The sequence below is a fragment of the Nerophis ophidion genome, linkage group LG18, assembly GCF_033978795.1.
Source record: "Nerophis ophidion isolate RoL-2023_Sa linkage group LG18, RoL_Noph_v1.0, whole genome shotgun sequence".
Taxonomy (NCBI): domain Eukaryota; kingdom Metazoa; phylum Chordata; class Actinopteri; order Syngnathiformes; family Syngnathidae; genus Nerophis; species Nerophis ophidion.
Genome location: NC_084628.1, coordinates 13,121,687 through 13,145,611, shown reverse-complemented (window position 1 = coordinate 13,145,611; position 23,925 = coordinate 13,121,687). Strand labels below are relative to the sequence as shown.

Genomic DNA, 23,925 nt, shown 5'->3' with positions numbered 1-23,925 from the left:
ATATATATATATATGTATATATATATATTAAAAAATACAACCCAAATTGGCCCTAGTGTGTGAATGTCTGTGTTGGCCCTGCGATGAATGGCGACTTGTCCAGGGTGTACACCGCCTTCTGCGCGCTTGTAGCTGAGATAGGCGCCAGTGCCCCCCGCGATCCCAAAAGGGAATAAGCGGTAAAAATGGATGGATGGATAGATAGATAGATAGATAGATAGATAGATAGATAGATAGATAGATAGATAGATAGATAGATAGATAGATAGATATTTGGATTTCAGTAGTTTGTATGTTACGTTTCGTGACACGAGTGTGTTGGTTGTGACCCCAAGCTGCAGAGACGGCAGGCGAAGTGCAAGTAACATGTATTCAATAACAAAATCAGGGTTGAAACAAAGTGCACAAAAAAGCAAAACGGTCACAGGAACCATAGGAAAAGCTATGCAGAAAGGAGGCATAAAGCATAATGACCGGAGGACAGGGCTGGCATAGAAAGCATCCTGATTGGCAACAACTGACAGGTGTGTCCTGATTGCTAATCAAGGACAGGGAAGCGAGCAGCCACTCAGACAAGCAAAGTGATGGCAAACTTTGACAAAAAAAAAAAAAAAGACAATAAAAGACTATAAAGACTATAAAAATAAGACCCATTACCTCCCTGCTTGGCACTCAGCATCAAGGGTTGGAATTGGGGGTTAAATCACCAAAAATTATTCCGGGCGTGGCCACCGCTGCTGCCCACTGCTCCCCTCACCTCCCAGGGGGGTGAACAAGGGGATGGGTCAAATGCAGAGGACACATTTCACCACACCATGTCTCTGTGAGACAATCATTGGTACTTTAACTTTAACAAAGAACAACCATTACATGTTATGTAGACCACAAGGAAGTGTTTTCAATCCAGAAAAAAATTATAATAAGACTCCTATAAGCCCGATATATGAAAACAATTCATTGGCAGTTCACTCTAAAAAGACCCCAATATTTTGACAGAAATGCAATTTTATTGACGGAATATCAATAACATATCTAAATGTTATACTTGACAACATGTCATTTATTTGCTGCAAACAGTTTTATCTCGAGTTCAGTTCAGTTGTTTTGAGGGGAAATGTTCCACTCAAGTCTCCTCACTCATCTCTGCACTGACGTACGCTTTGACCTGATCACTGACCGTATACCAACCAGGTAACTACAGGTTATATTCCTAAAGGAGCATATTTGTGTGAGTAATCTGCCTTTATACATAATCAATGCAACCCTTTCCATGTTTACTCACATGTGTTAACATTGACAGCTCTACAATACTAACACAGAACATCAGTCTCCTTTCATAGCTGCAGCTGCGTTATATATTGTACGACAAAGGTCAAAGTCTAATAGACGATGCCACAGGAAGCGCTTTCATATCCTCCCGGACCCTCTGACATCCATTTAGTTCAGTCCGTTTGGACGGAATTTATTTAGAAAAAAACATTGCATCCTTCCTATTTTGCGAATGGTGCACACTGAGGGAAATATAATTGTAACATTTTAGTAGGAAACAGTAATACAAGTTGTGTTCTCTCGTCATAGGTTACCAACTGACTCCACCAACATTGCTCTGGAAAAACAATTGAATTCTTCACGTAATTAGGGTTATTATTTTCTAACAGGTCATCCCAAAGTATCGGCGCTACAAACCGGCATCAATCTTCATATTGAGCAAGATTAATGAAGCCTGAAAAAACACATTACACTGACATTGACAAAAGGCCGCATACTGAAAAAACACTTGTGGACAAGTCTACTGATCAATATGTGTGGGTTTTCATTTACACTAATTGCAGTGTTGTGTAACATTATGTCCCCTACCATTTATAAAAGACAGGATACAACACGGACCCAACAAAAAGGTAAACCACATGAATCATGCCATACATAGAAAAATATCTGGTGCGGTGAAACGAGGTCTGACATTTAGGTTGTCATGAATTGTTAATGATCTTAAAATATACTACTGCTTGTGCTCACAGATGCAAAGGGTGCTTGTATATAGTGAAAAGTCAAAATTCCTAAAAATACCTCATACTTCCTCACCAGTAAATTTCATATGTGACCAAAATTACCAGTTACTATTGGTATTGTTAAACTTGCTCCAAAATATTGTTCTTGTTTGACGTTTGTAATAAAGTTAAAGTACCAATGATTGTCACACATACACACCAGGTGTGGCAAAATGATTCTCTGCATTTGACCCACCACCCTTGATCACCGCCTGGGAGGCGAGGGGAGCAGTGAGCAGCAGCGGTGGCCACGCCCGGGAATCATTTTTGGTGATTTAACCCCACAATTACAACCCTTCATGCTGAGTGCCAAGCAGGGAGGTAATGGGTCCCATTTTTATAGTCTTTGGTATGATGAAATATGTTAATTTGTCTTATACTTGTGTTAGAAATAACAATAGTTAGCGATGAGCACTCTATTTCAAGCCAGTGATCAGCTTGGTTACCTTCGTTTTTACATTTGTAGAAATGCTTGAAAAATGCCTTTCCCAGGGATGGTGCTTTTCATATTTGAATCGATACGGTACCAATTACAGCCACCTGGTTTCGGTATTAAATAGTACCAATAATCAAAATTGTTGTGTTCAGATGTCTTCATAAATTGTTAAAAAAAAAAAAAATCCTTTAACATGCAACACCGATTTGTGTTGTCCAATTGTTATCTTGCTGTGTCTCATTTGCAAGTATTATATAGTAGACTTTGCACATAGTTGATATTCCAAGATGTAAGATGACTAGTGTATATACTACAAGCTAGAGTCAGGAAGTAGTTTTTGCCATTAGGTTGAATGGGCCAGTCAAAGGAAAAGCTCACTGTTGAACAAAAAAGACACCCAGGAACACAGGTCAAACATTTTTGAAAAATTACATTTATACAAGGTATTTTGTTGAGCCCTGCAAAGTGTTCGTACTGTAAGTTTTGTACCTATCACACATGGGCTGTTTGTAAAGTGCAAAAAAAGAAAAAAAAAATCACATACCTTCTATTATAAATCAATAATATTGAATGTGAATGTTTTGGCGCATTAGCAAACAGCTAAAATTAGGTACCAAGCAAACTATAACGTGTTACCTAAGAATGTACAACAATTCTTATCACCTAAAGAGAAATATAACCTTAGAGAAAAATGTGAATTAAAAAAAAAGCGGTATGCACGTACAACACTTAAAACCTTTAGTATATCAGTACGTGGAATTAAATTATGGAAAGGATTTTGGAAAATATGTCAAACAAAGCACTAATATGATCCACTTAAAAAAAAAATCAATTTAAAAGTGTTTACAAAGTATAAGAAAGATTACACCTTTTGAACTTATTGAAAATAAGATATTTTTCATCTCATGTGAATCATAACTGACATAACATTTATGCAAATAACTTTTGTAATCAGAATGAATATATGTAAATTATGTACAAATGAACAGGAAGATAATGTGTTAGTACTCCAATTGCTATGAGGAAGAAAATGGATAGGATTAAATAACTTCTGCTGCTTCTACTCGTTTTTGAACATGTACAGAAAAATGATATGTGATGCATCGTATTAAAATTGTATACATGTTCGAAATAAACTGCAAACATGTTACATGAATCGGTACTCGATAGTACTGACAGACTTCAGTCTGTACCTATAAAAGTACTCACATCCTCAAATTACTAATATTGCTTTAAGGGACGGTTTGACATTGCAACAAATTCTGTCCATTTTCTACAGGGAGACAAAATGATGCAAACTTGATAGTTTGGGAATAGCCAGTAAAACAACTAAAAGGCCTACTGAAACCCACTACTACCGACCACGCAGTCTGATAGTTTATATATCAATGATGAAATCTTAACATTGCAACATATGCCAATACGTCCGGTTTAGTTTTCTAAATTGCAATTTAAAATTTCGTGCGGAAGTATCTTGCTAAAACGTCACCGTATGACGACGCGTGCGCGTGATGTCATGCATTGTAGAGGACATTTTGTTCCAGCACCGTTCCTAGCTATAAGTCGTCTGTTTCCATCGCATAACTCCACAGTATTATGGACATCTGTGTTGCTGAATCTTTTGCAATTTGTTTAATGAATAATGGAGACGTCAAAGAAGAAAGCTGTAGGTGGGAAGCGGTGTATTGCGGCCGCCTTTAGCAACACAAACACAGCCGGTGTTTCATTGTTTACATTCCTGAAAGATGACGGTGAAGCTTTACTGTGGAATAGAGCGGTCAAGCGAACACGGTTGGATTGGACCACACACACACACACACACACACACAGTACAGTGTATTATGCAGCGATCATTTCGAAAGATCGTGTTTCGGAATGGGTCCCTTGCGAAGGGCAGAGATGGGCATCGCCACCACCCGTCGACTGGTGCTTTAGAACAAACTAGTAACACAATAAGCAGATCAGGGATTTTCCAGATTTATCCTAGTAAATTTGTCTAATAACATCTGAGTCGCTCCCACTGTAGTCTTTTTTTTTTTTCTAGTCCTTCACTCTCACTGTCCTCATCCACATCCACTAAAACTTTCATCCTCGCTCAAATTAGTGGGAAAATCCTCGCTTTCTCAGTCCGAATCGCTCTCGCTGCTGGTGGCCATAATTGTAAACAACGTTCAGATTTGAGGAGCTCCACAACCTGTGACGTCACGCGCATATCGTCTGCCACTTCCGGTACAGGCAAGGCTTTTTTATCAGCACCAAAAGTTGCGAACTTTATCGTCGATGTTCTCTACTAAATCCTTTCAGCAAAATTATGGCAATATGACACAGAATGGACCTGCTGTCCCCGTTTGAATAAGAAAATCTCATTTCAGTAGGCCTTTAATGCTATTATTACTAACTTGCAGAGTGTGTGTGTATTAGAGCAACAAACACTCACCATTGTTTAGAAAGTAAACTTCCCTAGATTGAAAATTCTCTTATTTTTCCAAGGAAATCAAACAATACGCATCCTATGTTTGTGGGAATCCGGAGACATTGTGTGTGCATTGTAAGCTCCATCATAACAAGAAAGACTGGATTGGGTCCAAGTCACCTGATGATAATCCGGAGCTCCAAACAGAGCGAAAAGACGAGGGTGAAAAAAAAAAAAGGTTTAATTGAAACGCATGAGTTGATGTGTATTTAAATGCAAATTCCCGTGTCTCTGGTGAACACGGTTTGATATCAAACAAGGTGATGCTTTGAGTAAAAAAAACATGGACAAAAGCAACTCGGACTCTTTGTGCAGAACACCTGACTGCTAATGAAGGGGAAGCCGGCTGACAAGTCTACTCTGTCCTGTCCTGTCTAGCCTGCTAATAAGTGCTCCTCATCTGCAGCAGCCATCACGTCCTCTCTTGGTGCTGCCCAAAACATCTCAAAGTGTCACACGCCTGTCTTTTTTTTATATATTTATTTGCTGCTCAGTCACTCGAAAAAAAGCCAAACAAACAGTCGGGCAGCACACATGGACAAGATGCAGCATGCTGCTGTCAAAACATTCAAAGAGGAGGCGGCTACCTGAGTGTGGAGAGTTGGAGTCAAAGATCATTCTGCCATCTGTCAGGCGTCAAAAGGAAGTAAGTGTGCATCGCCTCCGTGTCCTCCTGGCTTTACAGTAAAGGACACCACCGTACTCCAAGGACAGCCCAAAGTATGACTGATGGAAGGATGCTCTCCTCCTCCTCTTGTTCTGCCTCTTGCTGCTGCTGCTTCTGCACAATGACCCCCCCCCCCCCCATCCCTCTCTCTCTCTCTCTCTCTCTCTCACCGTGTTCTGTCTCCAGCCTCCTAATCTCCCTCCACTTCCCCATCCTGCTCCACATGGACTCCCTCACTCACTCACTGCCAGGCGTGCACAATCATATGCAAACAACAAAAACAAGGCAGACTTAAAAGCCGGAACATATTTCTGCCTGATGGACGCCTCAATAGTCACTAGTTGGTGTGCCATGCATCTTTTTTTTAATGATTAGTTGCCACATTAAAAAAAAAAAAAAAAAAAAAAAATCAAACAGAATGGAACACATCTGCACCAGGGATGTAATGACTCATCTTGCATAAAAGCAGAATTCCCTAAGCTAATTTCAATATACAGTATATGTCTACTCTACACCTGCTTTAAGCCATAGTGTGCGGGATCAGATTGGACGCTCTGTAGGGGAAGTGCTATTTTCAGCCCCTCCGTCGTGATGCACAACACAATAAAAAGAAGGGGGAGAAAAAAAAAAAAAAGTACACCCCCACCCCTGTACTCCTCGAAGGCGCTATAAGGGGATAAATTGGGGAGGTGTCTGAGGGACGAAAATAGTCCCGCTATGACCCAAACCGTTACCAGATGGCAGCAGGACGATTCACAGATGCACCTGGCGACGTAGGAACAGGTCGTCGTAGGTGAATACATCAAATGATGAATGCTGTAATTGAGCATGAAAGGGGCCTGTTTGGGGGCCCGTGACGCCAGAGTGACACACAGTGATTTTATACGGCCGCAGTGGTTCCTTCAGAAGAAAAAAATGGATCTCGAAGTATCACTATAACGACCAACATCCAAATACAGTAGCGTAGTAGGCCCAAGTATTCACTGAAACCAAGGCAGAGGTTTTATTCAACATTTTGTTTTGCAACATTACACAGTTTGACCAAGGGCTTGGCAATATGACTGAAAATGGTCATCCATCCATCCATTTCCTACCACTTATTCCCTTTTGGGGTTGCGGGGGGCGCTGGCGCCTATCTCAGCTACAATCGGGCGGAAGGCAGGGTACACCCTGGACAAGTCGCCACCTCATCGTAGGGCCAACACAGATAGACAAACAACATTCACACTCACATTCACACACTAGGGCCAATTTAGTGTTGCCAATCAACTTATCCCCAGGTGCATGTCTTTGGAAGTGGGAGGAAGCCAGAGTACCCGGAGGGAACCCACGCATTCACGGGGAGAACATGCAAACTCCACACAGAAAGATCCCGAGCCTGGATTTGAACCCACGACTGCAGGAACTTCGTATTGTGATTCAGACACACTAACCCCTCTGCCGCCGTGAAGCCCTGAAAACGATCATGATACACATATTTATATATTGATTGTCATGTTGTCCCGATACCAAAATTATTTCGATACTTTACAAAGGGGACCGCAAAAAATTGCATTCCAGGCTTTATTAGAACAAACAATCTAAGGGTAAATTAAACATATGTTTCTTATTGCAAGTTTGTCCTTAAATAAAATAGTGAACATACAAGACAACTTATCTTTTATTAGTAAGTAAGCAAACAAAGGCTCCTAATTTAGCTGCTGACATATGCAGTAACATATTGTGACATTTTCCATTCGATCATTTTGTCAAAATAAACCCTCTAAGACCCACAGTGATATATTTACATTTTTATTTTATTTAAAAAAGGGGTAAGTTTTTTTCATTTGTATGCGCAAACACATCCACGGAACTTTCATCCTCGCTCAAATTAATGGGGAAATCGTCGCTTTCTCGGTCCGAATCGCTCTTGCTGCTGGTGGCCATAATTGTAAACAATGTTCAGATGTGAGGAGCTCCACAACCACATACCACTAATGGTACTTGTACCACAGTTTGAGAATCACTGATATAGTGAATTCCAGGGATACTTGTTCAAAATATTTTGGGGGCCCACATTTCCAGGAAGCTAAGGACAAGGTACCCCGACATCTCCCGTTTTTATTAGTCTTAATTTGATTATCCCACGCCGTCGTCTACAGTCGATATTTGATTTTGGTCTATTTTCTTGTATTTTTTAAGGCAAAAAAAAAAGTTAGTCAAAGATCATCACTAAGTGTTGATCATCCAGTGTTTTTAAGAATATCCTGCAAAAATGTGAGTCTGTTTTGTTTTGTTTTTTTCTGAACTCACGGGCAGCCAGTTGAATAGCCCCCGACGAGTATGCCTAAAATGGAACCTTGCAGAACACCACTAGTATAACCAAAAATGTTGAACCAATGACAACTTGCTGCATCTGAAGTAAACAAGCTACATCAACACATTAGTTACATAAATCACATTACAAAAGAAAATGTGAACTGCCAAAAAAGGAGAGGACCTAAAGGGGTGCCCTGATGAACGGCGCTATTATGTAAATCAGAAGTTTGGACCCCAGTGTTCTATGTTTTGGTAGCAAACTGCCCATGTGTTTACAGTGGTCCAAGTTCCTCTGTACAATAAGAGCACTGTAGCGTTTTTGGGAATTTGCTGCAAACATGTTTTTACTAAACATGGGGGCAGGTAGTTAGAATAGCCTTGCTGGATCCTATAAACAAGACCTGGGCAAATTAAGGGCCCAGGGGCCACATACAGCCCATTAAGCTTTTCAACGTGGCCTGCCAGACATTCCCAAATCATTTGTTCAGATGTTTTAGATGTAAAGTGTAGCTGCCCTGATGTGCAGTGATGTTTTCTAATGACCGTAAGTCTTCATCTATGCTAAGTCTTTAAATGGTTGGAATCTGCACTTTTGCACGATACAGTAGTTACTATGGTAATAAAATTAGTTATTCTGGTCATCTAATTAGTTACTATTATCAACTAATTAGTTGAAATGCGGATTTCAGGGACAGACGAGGAAGGAGATTTTTACAACAAAGTTCTAAAGCTTAGTGATATATTCGAATACATTAGATTGTAGGTGGGTTTTTTTCCTTTTACCCTTAGCATTTGTATTTTTGTTGCATTTCGCTTAATTGTAAAATATTTGGATGGAGAGAAGGAGTGACGTTCATATGTTGTCCTTCATAGTTAATATTGTAGATCTCAAATTCTTTTTCATGTACATTCTGGGTGATTCCGTCCGTCCATTTTCTACCGCTTATTCCCTTTCGGGGTCACGGGGGCGCTGGCGCCTATCTCAGCTACAATCGGGCGGAAGGCAGGGTACACCCTGGACAAGTCGCCACCTCATTGCAGGGCCAACACAGATAGACAACATTCACAATCACATTCACACACTAGGGCCAATTTAGTGTTGCCAATCAACCTATCCCCAGGTGCATGTCTTTGGAAGTGGGAGGAAGCCGGAGTACCCGGAGGGAACCCACGCATTCACGGGGAGAACATGCAAACTCCACACAGAAAGATCCCGAGCCTGGATTTGAACCCAGGACTGCAGGAACTTCGTATTGTGAGGCAGACGCACTAACCCCTCTGCCACCGTGAAGCCCTTCTGGGTGATTCATTCAGTAAAAAAAAGGTTAAATGACATTCCGTTTTTTAAGGTGGTCTGTCATAAAGTTTTTAACATTCAGACATTATTGTGAGGTTTTGCATTAATGTTCCTTAAATTCTGATATACCGGCCCCCAGACACATTTTTTCTCTAAATTCGGCCCCCAAGTCAAAATAATTACCCAGGCCTGCTATAAACACTTTTAACAGAATGCAAAGTACGGTCAACATTGTGCCATTGTGGTAATTTTAGGAGTAAATGTACAAAATTTTAGGAGTAAATGTATAAAACTTCGGCTTCTTCCCACTTCCAAAGACATGCACCTGGAGATAGGTTGATTGGCAACACTAAATTGGCCCTAGTGTGTGAATGTGAGTGTGAATGTTGTCTGTCTATCTGTGTTGGCCCTGCGATGAAGTGGCGACTTGTCCGAGATAGGCACCAGCACCCCCCGCGACCCCAAAGGGAATAAGCGGTAAAAAATGGATGGATGTACAAAAAAAAAACTACAAAAAGGCAAAGGCAAAGGCCAATAAACACTTTTATTAAGAATTCTTTCGAACAGGCAGCAAAGTGGAACAATCAGTAGGGCAGTGGTTCTCAAATGGGGGTACGCGTACCCCTGAGGGGTACTTGAAGGTATTCCTAGGTGTTTGTGAGATTTTTTTTTAAATATTCTAAAAATAGCAACAATTCAAAAATCCTTTATAAATATATTTATTGAATACAACTTCAACAAAATATGAATGTAAGTGAATAAACTGTGAAAAGAAATGCAACAATGCAATATTCAGTGTTGACAGATTTTTTGTGGACATGTTCCATAAATATTGATGTTAAATTTTTCATTTTTTGTGAAGAAATGTTTAGAATTAAGTTCATTAATCCAGATGGATCTCTATTACAATCCCCAAAGAGGGCACTTTAAGTTGATGATTACTTCTATGTGTAGAAATCTTTATGTATAATTGAATTACTTGATTATTTTTCAACAAGTTTTTAGTTATTTTTATATCTTTTTTTCCAAATAGTTCAAGAAAGACCACTAAAAATTAGCAATATTTTGCACTGTTATAACATTTAATAAATCAGAAACTGATGACACAGTGCTGTATTTTACTTCTTTATCTCTTTTTTTCAACCAAAAATGCTTTGCTCTGATTAGGTGGTACTTGAATTAAAAATATGTTTCGGAGGGGGTACATCACTGAAAAAAGGTTGAGAACCACTGCTAGGGTGTTGCCTAGTTTCATTTCAAACTACTGTCTGCATCAGTGTCATTTTTATTTACCCTGAAGAGTCGTAACGTCCCTCAACTTACGAGCTTAATTGGTTCTGTAACAGAGCTCTTAACTTGTATCTCAAATCAGCGTCTCCATTGAAATAGTTGAAGTTAATTGAATTGGCGCTCGCCCCCAAAACAGTACAATTTTAACATAAAATACCTTTTACAAAGAAAACTTTTATATAAGATAATAAGTATAAAAAATACAATCAAATGTAGTACAAACAACTACAGTTGAAGCATTGTAATAATAATGTACAGCATTTACTTTGAAGAGTAGACTTACACATTGTCTAGTTACAGCTGCTTCTCCCTCAAACACACCATCAGCAGCTTTTTCATATTTTCATGGATACACGTCCAACATTTAGATATTTTAACATTCCTCACTGGCATTCGACCCTTTCTGCTTCAGTATAGCAGAAACTGATTGATTGAAACTTGTATTACTAGATTGTACAGTACAGTACATATTCCATACAATTGACCACTAAATGGTAACACCCAAATAAGTTTTTCAACTTGTTTAAGTCGGGGTCCACATAAGATTCGCAATGCAACTTGCCTCACAAAATTATGTTGATGATTTCCTTCTTTAATTCAATGACCATAATCCACTTCTCAGCATTGTCATTAATACTCACTTTGTTCCTTCCCATGTTTGGAAGACAAATGTATGTTAATCTCCAGCTATAAGCTAATGCTAGCGAGTAAGACCCGATGTTTTGGTCGGTTCTTATAAGGTTCAGCGTGACAACTAATGGCGGGAATGCTTCTAACGCAACTTTTTGCTTGCAACTTAAAGCATAACAATTAACTTCTAAGTAGGGATTCTCTTTGGTTGAGTAACCACTCTAATAGTGATGTGCCGATGAATCAACCATCGATTAATATTGGCAGATTTCTGTGAAAGTATGTGATCAGTCTTTTATTAATGCCTACCAACCACAGAAGCTGATCCCTTTCTGGCTGACAATTTTATGGTCTATCGGCAGACTGTGTTCAAACAGTGTGGACCCGCTTACCTAAGTTACTAATCATCACCACAATTATTGAAAAAAACAACAACATAATTTCTTACAAGTATTATTATCACTGGAGGACTAAACATGTTACACAGAATAATAGCGAGCAAGAACAGACAAGTTGACATGTTAATTTCTAAACTAGCTTGAAACAGCAGAATAACTAAGTGCTTTTAATTGGTCAACTTTAAGAAGTGTAAATGAAACTGTGTCACAGCGGAAAGTAAGCAGCTATTAAAAGGAAATGAATGAGTAGATTAAAAAGAAAAGATAACAAAACAATGCTGTCTTGGCGTGTAGCAGCCGGGGAGGGGGGGGGACACGTAACAGGAGTGCAGTTCAATTGATGTGTCGGTAGTGTTGATATCAAGGGCAGTATCAGTATATGATTGATACGAGAGTGATTAGATCAATATTTTTATTTTCACAATCACAGTTTTGTCATTATTAATGTTAAATCCAGTGAATAACGAATTCCCTGGACAGGAGGGAAAAATCACAGGATTTAATTAAGTTGTAGATCAGGGGTGTCAGACTCATTTTAGCTCAGGGGCAGCAAGGAGAAAAATCTATTCCTACGTGGGCCGGACTGGTAAAATCACGGCATGATAACTTAATAATAAAGACAACTTCAGATTGGTTTCTTTGTTTCACTTTGGCCGAAAATAGAACAGGCACACTCATTCAAATGTACACGTTACAATGAATCCTCTTGGCAAAACACTTAGAGTTCATTTACAATTTTGAGGAAAAAATTAGTGCAGTTTCAAAAACATAACGAACGCTATGAAATAACACTTCCTGTTTAACATTGTCATGTTGGAAGTTCAGCATTAAAAATGTGTTTAGAAAAGCAATTGAGTGTTTCCGCACATTGGTGACATGCGAAACTGCCACAACACATTAATTTATGAACATTCAAATATTACAATAAAAATATAAAGAAAATAATTATCAAAATGATACCATAGCCAAAATCAAGGTAGCACAACTACAAACTTAACCAATGTAGATTTAAGCTTTAAATAAAATAGAACAAACGCATGTAGAAACATTTTTACCATGGAGTTTAGGGTGCGCATCACAACGTCAACCAGTTGTGAGCGCTACATGGAACCAACTACTACAAAGATGGTCATGTTGACTTAAGTCTTTGCATCTTACTGTTTCATTATTTTATCCCTTGAGTTGATAATTTAAAATTAAATAAGGCATATTGCGTCCCTACAGCGTTAGTGTTTAAAAAAACCAAGATGGCGCCAGTGTGTGCTATGGCCTGCCGTCTATCGCTGTCAGTTCTGTTTGTTTTTGTGCTGTTCACGTTTTTTGTTGTCCCTGTCGACTCACTGTTGGTGTATGATCGCCAAACACTGTTGGATCTGTGTCCCTCTCAAACGGACATGATCAAATTCGACGTTGGTTTTTCGACGTCCAAGTCAGCGTTCTCACCTGGCCGGATTCCTCCTTTCCTTTTTCGCCCACTGGGTCCTCCCCCCCGGCGAAAGCGCCACCGGCGCCGCGGCAAACGTGGCGGCCAGCTGGTGAGAGTTAGGGCACTCCTGGCCCGCCTTTCCGTGGCTTCCCGAAGGAGGTATGGTCCGGTACCTGGTCTCTTCCTGCACCCGCGTTCGCTGGATCCCCCCGGGTCCTGGATTGTGCCTGTGTTCAGTCTGCAGAGGGAAGCTCGTCCGCCTCGCTCCTGCTGGCCCCGCCCCCGGAGACGCGGCGTGAATTCCCGCCACCTGCGGGCTCTGTGTCAGGCCCTACCTGGATTAGCAGCGGCCTTGGACGCGCCGGCCACCGTTAAGTTCAGTCTTGTTAACGCAAGATCCTTGACCAACAAAACATTTATCCTGAAGGATTTATTCGTCTCCCACGGACTGGACCTCCTCTGTTTGACAGAAACCTGGCTGAGAGTCGGTGAGTCCGCCGCTCTTAATGAACTTCTGCCTCTGGAGTGTTCCTATTTTAATTCTCCGCGGTCGTCCGGCCGAAAAGGAGGAGGATTAGCAGTCGTTTTTAAAAATGACTTTAAATGCCGTCAGATCCGCCTGCAATCCTCCTTTTCAAGCTTCGAACTATGCATGTTTGAACTGGGTCTTTCTGATGTCGTCCTGTGTGTCGTCGTATATCGACCACCCAAGTACCACAAAGACTTTATAAATGACTTTTCTGAATTTCTGGCCCAAATCCTGCCAAAATATGATCGTGTCTTAATTGTTGGTGATTTTAATATTCACACCTGCTGCCCAGAAGAACCTTTATCCAGGAGCTTCCTGAATGTCATTGACTCTTTTAACTTTGTACAGTCTGTGTGTGGTTCTACACACGAACGCGGGCATACACTAGACCTCGTACTGTCTTATGGTTTTATTGTTGACAATGTTGTTATTGGTGATGCGGTGTTCAGTGATCACAGTCCTGTTATGTTTAATTTAACTTTTGAACCTGATGTAAAGCCGCTTGCCGTGCGTCATCCGCGTGTTATTAGGTCTGACACCGCAGCCGCCTTTTCTCCTTTGTTTACTGAGTACATGCAGAGTATATCACACTCTGCAGACACTGAACAATTGATGTACTCTTTTCTTTCGACATGTTCTAAGATTCTGGATAGTATAGCGCCCCTCAGAGCTATACGTCCCAAACCAAAACAGGAACCTTGGCTCAATGAAAGCACACGCACAGCTCGGCGTGAGTGGCGAAGGGCGGAGCGCAAGTGGAAAGGGGATAACTTGGAAGTCTCCTATCAAATTTTAAAAGAAAACTGTCGAAATTATCAAAGTGTGGTTAAAGCTGAGAAAACAAAATATTTGTCAGACTTAATTTTAAATAGCATCAGTAAGCCACGTGTTCTTTTTAATACTATTAGTAATGTTCTTAAACCGAATCCAGCCACTTCACTGGAGATGACAAGTGAAACTTGTGAAAAATTTCTCTCCTTTTTTAATAAGGTTGCTTCTATTCGGGCAAATCTTTCTCGTTTTCCATTAAGTTTTAATGTGGCCACTCAGTGCTCGACTGTGTTCTGTCACTTTGAGCCTGTGTCCATGCCTGAACTTACAGGAATAGTCGGCAAGCTAAAACCCTCATCATGTCCCACAGACCCAGTCCCCCCTCGCTTTTTTAAAGAAATCTGGGACACTATTGATTCATCTGTTAGGAACATTATCAACAGCAGCTTGATTTCTGGCTGTGTCCCCTCCTTTTGTAAAAAAGCTGTTGTTGAGCCTTTGATTAAAAAAACAGGTCTTGATCCGACAAGTTTGTCAAATTATCGTCCCATTTCCAAAATACCTTTTGTGTCAAAGATTTTGGAGAAATGTGTTCTGGCACAACTGCAGCCTTTTTTAGATGAAAATAGCACTTTAGATCCATTTCAGTCTGGATACAAAGCTTTGCACAGTACTGAATCTGCACTTTTAAAGGTTTTTAATGACTTGCTTTTAAAGTCTGATTCTGGCAGCTCTGCCATTTTAGTGCTTTTAGATCTTACAGCTGCCTTTGACACAGTCGACCACGCAATTCTTTTAGACCGCCTGAGAGACTGTGTGGGTGTCAGGGGGACTGCGTTAGAGTGGTTCAGATCTTACCTGTCTGAGAGGTCCTTCTCTGTCAGGCTGGGGGACGCCACCTCCTCTTCTGCCCCGCTTTACTGTGGTGTCCCCCAAGGATCTATTTTAGGCCCCATCCTGTTCGCTCTTTATCTCCTCCCTCTTTGAGATATTTTTAAGAAACATGGAGTGTTTTATCACTTTTATGCAGATGACTGCCAAATTTATATGCCGATTTCAAAAAGCCACGGCCCCCTGACACCCCTTCTTAACTGTCTATGTGACGTCAAGGCTTGGTTAGCCCAGAATTTTTTAATAATGAATGAGGGAAAAACGGAAATTTTAGTTTTTGGTCTGGCCCTTACTGACTTGGGACCATTGCAAAATTATGTGCGTCCCAAAGTCACCAGCCTTGGCGTCACTATAGGCAGCGATTTTAAACTAGACAAACAAGTCAATGGCATTTTAAAATCGTGTTTTTATCACCTTCGTCTTTTAGTAAAGGTTAAACCGTTTTTATCTTTTAACCTTTTTGAACAAGTCGTGCATGCTTTTATTTCAAGTTGCCTGGACTACTGCAATGCACTTTATGCTGGCATTAGCCAAAAAGCTCTCTGTCGGTTGCAGTTAGTCCAGAACGCGGCAGCACGACTTTTAACAGGGGCCAGGAAACGCCAGCAAATAACCCCAATTCTTCAGAGTTTGCACTGGTTCCCTGTTCATTTTAGAATTGATTTTAAAACATTGCTGTTTGTTTTTAAATCTTTACATGGACTGGCACCTCAATATATCTCGGACCTCATCCAAATTTACATCCCTGCGCGCGCGCTGAGGTCCGAGAGCCAGTTTCAGCTCGTGGTGCCCAAGACCAGACTTAAGACCAGGGGAGACAGGGCCTTCTCTGTGGTCGGCCCTAAGCTCTGGAACACTCTGCCGCTCCATGTTCAAACTGCTTCCACAGTGGAGTGTTTTAAGTCTCGTCTTAAGACCCACTTTTATTCTTTGGCTTTTAACACTACGTGAGTTGTGTGGTCCTCTGTTCTCTGTTGTCCTCTGTGTTTTTTATACACTTTTATTTTTATTTTACTGTTTTAATTGATTTTACCCTTTAAAATAGTTTTTAATCATATTTGTTTTTATATTGTTTTTATTGGTTTTATTTTTATTCATTTTTTGTTTTATTTAGTCATTGGTGGAGCATAATATTGTTTTTAACATGGCTGTGCAGCACTTTGGAAACGTTATTGTTGTTTAAATGTGCTATATAAATAAAGTGGATTGGATTGGATTAGTCTGCCGCCATCTGCTGCCAACCACAAGAGGAGCAACTGATTTCTTGCACCTTTCAATCCGGAGGGCGCTAAAAGTCAGCGGACACGTCATCTTCGAACGCTGTCATGTGTGGCGAGGGTGAGACTTGAATTGCTATTGCGGCATCCAGTGGACACATTTAGAACAGCAGTTTCTTTCTTAAAAAAAAAAAAAAAAAAAAATGCAGCTCATTTTTACACTTCAAAATAAACCTGGGGGGCACAGGCCGGATGAAACCTGTTCGTACGTTTGACACCCCTGTCGTGTACCATTGACTTAATTTTTATCGAACAAAAAGAAGACTAAGGAGCATTTAAAACCACAAAAAGTGGAGTACCATCTGTAGTTGGAATAGAAGGAGTTATTCCTGCACATCCCATTGAACAATGTGCCCGCGTTCACAATATCAATATTAGTCAATGTCCTGATAAAAGTGCAGAGAGCAATTTATTCTTACCAGAACTGTCAGTCTTCTTAGAACCCCAATGGCACCATCTAGTCTGTCATCCTCCATGGTGCCAGAAATAGCCCGCTAACAAACAAACAAATATTAGTATGACATTTTTAGATGCATCTTAGAATATAATATTCGACGATTCAACTTGGAGAAGTCTGATTTAAATATGAACCTTACTGTTGAATTGTCGGACATTAAGCTCCTTAGCATACATGTTTTTTTTAACATGGGCGACAGAAACTAATGATTTAGATACGACAATGAAAGTCCTAAAGGACATATGGCTCTTTAAAGGGAACCGAATATTAAAGAGTCGGTCAAAAGAGTGGCTTTTTATCATTTTTTTTATTTTTTTTAGCTGTTTTATTGTCTTTTATTAAGGACAAAATAAGATTGGTAGCAGTTGTACAATAAGATGTGGAGCAGAATACTTTAAATTTAAATAAATATTAGTTTATTTTTGGATACTATTCTGAAATGTCATTAACTCTCCTTCAGGTGGTGCTATATCCCCATCACTACTTAGAATTTCCCCTCACCTTAAAAATATGCGCATGAGCATTTTAACAATACCAAAAAGTACAAGATAAAATATAAACATGTATTGGTTTTTGTGGAATGAATTAATACATAAAATGTATATATAGGTACAAACATAAATGCAACTTCATTAAATACACTTTGTACAAAATTGCACCACCCTACCTAATTCCATCATGTGCAAGAACATGCAGGGAAAAAAACAACTCCTTGGTGTTTGATATAAAATGAAGTCATGGAAAACTTCAAAGAAGGCATAAAAAAAGTACTTAGTGATTAAAAAGCAAAATACTGCAGCAGTATATTAATCTGAGGATTATCTCAAGATCACCTGTTGGTTCTTTCATTGGCAACAAGGTGCAGTTAAGGGGCCCAAACCGCATTAACGGTCCCTGCAAGGATGTTGTGATTATGAATAAAAATATGCAAGTTTCCGATTACAGTAAGAGAAGGAAACTGATATTAGAAATTAAATAGCACTGACGGCTTGATTTAAAATCATAGTCATTATGATGGTTTGTTTCAGACATAATTTTAACCGTCTGAGGTATATATATACCTACATCCTGGTCAGGATGCCCCCCGAACGCCTCCCTAGGGCGGTGTTTAAGGCACGTCCAACCGGTAGGAGGCCACGGGGAAGACCCAGGACACGTTGGGAAGACTATGTCTCCCGGCTGGCCTGGGAATGCCTCGGGATCCCCCGGGAAGAGCTGGACAAAGTGGTTGGGGAGAGGAAAGTCTGGGCTTCCCTGCTTAGGCTGCTGCCCCCGCGACACGACCTCGGATAAGCGGGGGAAGATGGATGGATGTGTCTATATACTTAAATAGCAGTTGGGTAGCACTAAGACAAAAAAAAGGGTGAATTTTTTTCAATGTATACTTTGTTGAAATTTCTTAACTTTAGTCTTTAAAAATAAACATGTTTTAATTGCATAAAAGGAGTTACTAAAGCATTGCACCATTTGTTTTACAGTATTACAAATCTTTTGTATATTTAGGCCTGATCTTTACCCAAATATTCAAGCTCTTTAGCAATGAAGATGGATAATTTAAAAAAAAAAAAAACGTTTCAAAGCAAAATCTGTATTATTTAGGTAGAAGAACATACAAATAAAGTACGACATGTGTGCTATGGTTATTAAGGACTGAAGTTGACAGATTTGAGCAAAAAAGTAAAAAAAATTATTGATTCAAAATTGTTATTTATATATTCTTAATTCCCAGAGGACTTTTTTGTCCAGGTGCTACTTACTGTAACTCAACTTAACCCATTTCCCAGTGCATCATTGACATCTGAAAGTAACGGACAAAAATGTAAATATTAACAAAATTTGTATTTATTTCTTGGTTTAAAAAAAAAAAATAAACGCTCGGAAATAAATAATTGAAATACCGTATTTCCTTGAATTGCCCCCGGGGCGCTAATTTAAACCTCTTCTCACTCCTGCGCTTACCAAAGGCATGCGGTAAAAGTAAGCACGCGCTAATTATTTAAAAAACTCTTCTCACTCCGGCACTTACCAAAGGTATGCAGTAAAAATTTGAGTGTGATGTAAGCTTGGACCTTAAATCCTACTGAATAGCTCTTAATATTCTTCCCTCTATGAGATTTCAAATTACCCGTATTGAAATCAGCCTCCTCCATTTTGAAAATGATGACAGGGGAAGTGTCACTGGTGACGTCACGAGTTTGACCAGGCGGTAATACTAAGCTTGCGCTAATTATTTTGGCGCATACTATATGCCCTGCGGCAATTCAAGGAAATACGGTAACCAAAGTTATGGCCAAAAAAAAAGAGAAAAAATAAATACCTGAAATGATGGAAAAGTCCCCATTGTACTGTGATGTTTTTAAGAAGTTACATGTGAGAATATAATATTTACAAAGGCTAAATTTAGCACTTTTTAAAATTTGTTAAATAATTGTAATATATATATATATGTATATATATTTTTTTCTTTATAAAAACTTAGTTTAATTTGATGCATGTAAAAAAACAAATTCAAATTTTATAAAATAAAATAAAAACAAATTTACCAGAATTTTGCATATCTTCCTGACACATAACTGGTCAGGATTCATTTTAAGTAGAATATTTACTAGTCCAGCACTAACGCTGCACAGCGCAGAGGACAACATTTGTCATTGTATTCTTATCAGACAGAACAGGAGGAGGATATAAATGATTTTGCAGTAAATTTACATACAAGGACCCTGCCATTCATTACCCGCATTTTATATTCACGCAAAACGAGGCACTCTGTGACTGTTTGATTTAAAAAGTAGCTCAACCAACTCAGACAGCAAGCAGCAAACAAAAGACGACGCAGCAACAGGAAGAAAACAGATGCAAAGTGAGCTAATTAGCATAACAGGTGAAACACAAAACTCACCATGAAGGTGGAAAAAACAATGCAAACTACTAATGAACAAAAAAAAATGCAGTGGGATGTATGGAATGCTGTGGACGTCATGGTGGGAATGTAGCATTGGCGAAGTTTGAATAATGAACTGGCACCACAACACGGTCTCCACATACCTATATTGACTACTGATTAACAATTACAGACAGCTGTGGCCTGCTGCCTTCTGAGATAGGAGTAAAGGCACTGCAGGAACACACGACCAAAACAGGAAGCAGACATAAAAATAAAAGCACAGAGCAGGAAACGGTGGTAGAAACACAAAATGTCCAACGGTCAAGCAGCGTGACAGTAACGCCCTTCAAGAACGGATCCCTGATGTTCCACAAGACTACCATTCCAAGGGTGGATAGGTGCCACAAATCGGTGCATATATATATATTTCTGTGGAACTGCCAGCATTGTCACTTCATTAAAGTTGGTTGATCGGAATAAATTGGAAAATCTCTGTAGAAAAAAAGGTATTTTTCTGCAGAGCTGTTTGCATCGTCACTTTATTGAAGGTGGTTGATCTTAACAATTTAGTAAAAATCTGTAAAATTACGATATTTTTCCGCAAAACGTTTAATGAAAATTTCTGTAAATATAATGTTTTTGATCATTATTTGGTTTACGGTGTTTTACTTTAATTTTATGGTTTTCGTTTGGCAGCCATAGCTGCCAGTAGATTACCGTTTTTTTACAGATTTTTTTTTTTTTACAGTGTGTGTATATATATATATACATCTATATATATCTATATATATATTTTTTATATATATATATATATATATATATATATATATATAAAAAATATATATATATCTATATATATATATAAAATATATATATATATATATATATATATATATATATATATATATATATATATACTTATATATATATAGATATATATCCATCCATCCATCCATCCATCTTCTTCCGCTTATCCGAGGTCGGGTCGCGGGGGTAGCAGCCTAAGCAGGGAAGCCCAGACTTCCCTCTCCCCAGCCACTTCGTGTAGCTCTTCCCGGGGGATCCCGAGGCGTTCCCAGGCCAGCCGGGAGACAGTATTCCCAACGTGTCTTGGGTCTTCCCCGTGGCCTCCTACCGGTTGGACGTGCCCTAAACACCTCCCTCGGGAGGCGTTCGGGTGGCATCCTGACCAGATGCCCGAACCACCTCATCTGGCTCCTCTCGATGTGGAGGAGCAGCGGCTTTACGTTGAGCTCCTCCCGGATGGCAGAGCTTCTCACCCTATCTCTAAGGGAGAGCCCCGCCACACGGCAGAGGAAACTCATTTCGGCCGCTTGTACCCGTGATGTCATCCTTTCGGTCATGACCCAAAGCTCATGACCATAGGTGAGGATGGGAACATAAATCGACCGGTAAATTGTGAGCTTTGCCTTCCGGCTCAGCTCCTTCTTCATTACAACGGATCGGTACAACGTCCGCATTACTGAAGACGCCGCACCGATCCGCCTGTCGATCTCACGATCCACTCTTCCCCCACTCGTGAACAAGACTCCTAGGTACTTGAATTCCTCCACTTGGGGCAGGGTCCCCTCCCCAACCTGGAGATGACACCCCACCCTTTTCCGGGAGAGAACCATGGACTCGGATTTGGAGGTGTCGATTCTCATTCCGGCCGCTTCACACTCGGCTGCGAACCGATCCAGTGAGAGCTGAAGATCCTGGCCAGATGACGCCATCAGAAGCACATCATCTGCAAAAAGCAGAGACCTAATCCCGTGGCTACCAAACAGGAACCTCTCAACGCCTTCACTGCGCCTAGAAATTCTGTCTATAAAAGTTATGAACAGAATCGGTGACGAAGTGCATATATATATATATATATATGAAATATATATGAAATACTCGAGTTGGTGAATTGTACTCCTCCCCTCTCAACCACGCCTCCCGCCCCAACCACCCCCCCCCAACCAAGCCTCTGCCTAACCCCCGACCACGCACCCCCCACCTCCCGAAATCGGAGGTCTCAAGGTTGGCAAGTATGAACAGGAACCCCTCAGGTTGCTGGCACGGCCACTCTCCCAACAGCGCCACACTGTCAAGGTGGCGTCTGGAGTGGATTCAACCAAGGCAAAATAGACAATGACCCTGCCAGAAGCTGTGCGTCCCCCCGACAAGGCTTCCTAGTAGTATCCCCTCCCCTCTACCCCCCAGTCTGAAGGCATATTCCAGGCGTTCTCTCTGGCCAGAGGAAGACGATGTTGACCGGCGGCATCCGATGGAGTAGCCGTAGCAAAAACCTTGTGTTTTTAGAAGGGTCTTAAAAGTAGCCAAAGAAGGGGCCTGTCTCACATGGAAAGGGAGATCATTACAGAGTGTTAGAATAATTATGTATATAGTATCACATTGACTTTAGTATGCTTAAAGTCTGTTGCTTTAGTTATTAGCAATTGTGCTCAAATTAGACTTTTTCTAATCTATGCAAGGACAAAGCTTTTTGTCTGAGGGGGGGCCTCAGCCACAGATGTTCTTTTTGTTGTAGCCCGCTAACAGCCAAGGACTTCAAGGACCTCAATGAAGATAAGATGACAGCACAGAGACAAAGCAGAGATTTCAAGGACCTCAACGAAGATACGATGACAACACGCAGACGAAGCGGGGACAAGGCAAAATCACAAGGCCCCCAGCACATTCCGTCACGTACTGTGTGTCCTAAACCTGCTTTGCATAATATATGTGACCACTCCTTTTAGAGGCGGCCTCAGTGATGTTGACTATGGAACTCTGATTACTAAGAGGGACGCGGGCGCTGAACCTTAGAGCGTAGGGCAAGACTGTGACTAAGTGTGCAGCGCCATGCGTTCACCTCATGAGCTAAATTAAACTCTGTCTCTGCATGATTCCTTGTTTCTTGTCTGATTAATAAATGTCATCAGTGTTTGAACCTGACACAGAGTTTGGGACCTGCAACAGAGAAGGCTCTGTCCCCTCTAAGCTTGCCCTTTGTTTTGGGTACCTCCAGGAACAGCTGATCTGAGGGACCGGGTGGGGTATTTTGGCTGTGACACCGGGCTAAACAGAGTCCATCGGCACTCGTCGTCCTTTTGGTCTTCACATAATGTACTCTGACTCCTCTTGGCTGTAACATTGACTTTCAGCCTCCATTGCCTGAAAGACCAGCGTCTCCCATTCTGCCATCTCAGCGTTGCTGTATGTCATCTAGGGGTCACTCTTTGGCCGGTTCATTTTGTTACTGTTTGCTCTACAAGCATGAGGCGAGAACCACTGAGCAATGACATGCTGGTTGATATCTTCAACAGAGTCCTTCAGTTTGGCTGTGGCTCACAAAGAGTGGTTGGACTTAAAAATAAAAGCGCAGAACAGGAAACGGTGGTAGAAACAAAGAGAATAAACACAAAACTGCCGAGTAGTGGGTGACACACTAGACATACCGTGTAAAGAGAGTGGCGATTATAAATGTAAAATTCACACAAAAAGGAGTAGGAAGAAGCAGAATGTATTTAATCTGACCACTTGTCTATGTTTTAGCATTTACTGATCATTTGTTCAGTAGTTTATGATGATTTAGTGGGACTTCAACAAATTAATCCAGTAGAATTTATAGAAAATACCTTAATTTTCTCTGTTAATGATTTACTGTCATGCTAAAAGATTGTGTACCTTATTGCAACCACAGACAAAATATCTAACTTGTTTCACATTTCACTTTGGAGGCAATAACGCTCCTTTTTTTTCGTTGAAATACATTTGCCTTGTGGGATAGAAAGAGAGGGAGAAGGTCACCCATGTCTCTCGCTTGTCATTTCATAATAATGTACTCTGTGTAATTAACCTTTAAACGTTGCACCTTTTTTTATGTAAGTTTTTTTGGAAAATGACCCCCACTTTCACAGCAGGCCAACAATTAGGGGATTGCTCATGCAGCCATTAGGACATTATGATGATGTAGTGAAGGACAGTCAAAAGTGTCGTTTTTTTAATTGTCCTGTCACTCATTTTGAAAAATACAATCAAACATATCAACATCCATTGCACCGGTCAACCTGGGGGCGCCCCTCCGAGGTTTCTCATTGTATCCCATTGGGTTGAGTTTTTTCTTGCCCTAATGTGGGATCTGAGCCGAATATGTTGTTGT

The 23,925-nt window shown here is 40.4% G+C and overlaps 1 protein-coding gene across 3 annotated transcripts in view; it reads right to left on the bottom strand.

Moving 5' to 3' along the window:
- The window catches only part of gramd1bb (GRAM domain containing 1Bb), a 400,828-nt gene that overhangs the window by 334,944 nt on the left and 41,959 nt on the right, over nucleotides 1-23,925 (bottom strand). Inside the window, exons 1-2 of one of the 3 annotated variants that reach the window (XM_061878759.1) lie at nucleotides 19,788-19,920; nucleotides 16,851-16,925 (exon numbers count right to left, since the gene is read on the bottom strand). The gene's annotated coding sequence lies outside the window, so the exon portion shown is untranslated. Of the gene's footprint in view, nucleotides 1-5,544; nucleotides 5,657-16,850; nucleotides 16,926-19,787; nucleotides 19,921-23,925 lie in introns of those variants that run through there. The other 2 variants (XM_061878757.1, XM_061878758.1) reach the window with 2 other exon arrangements.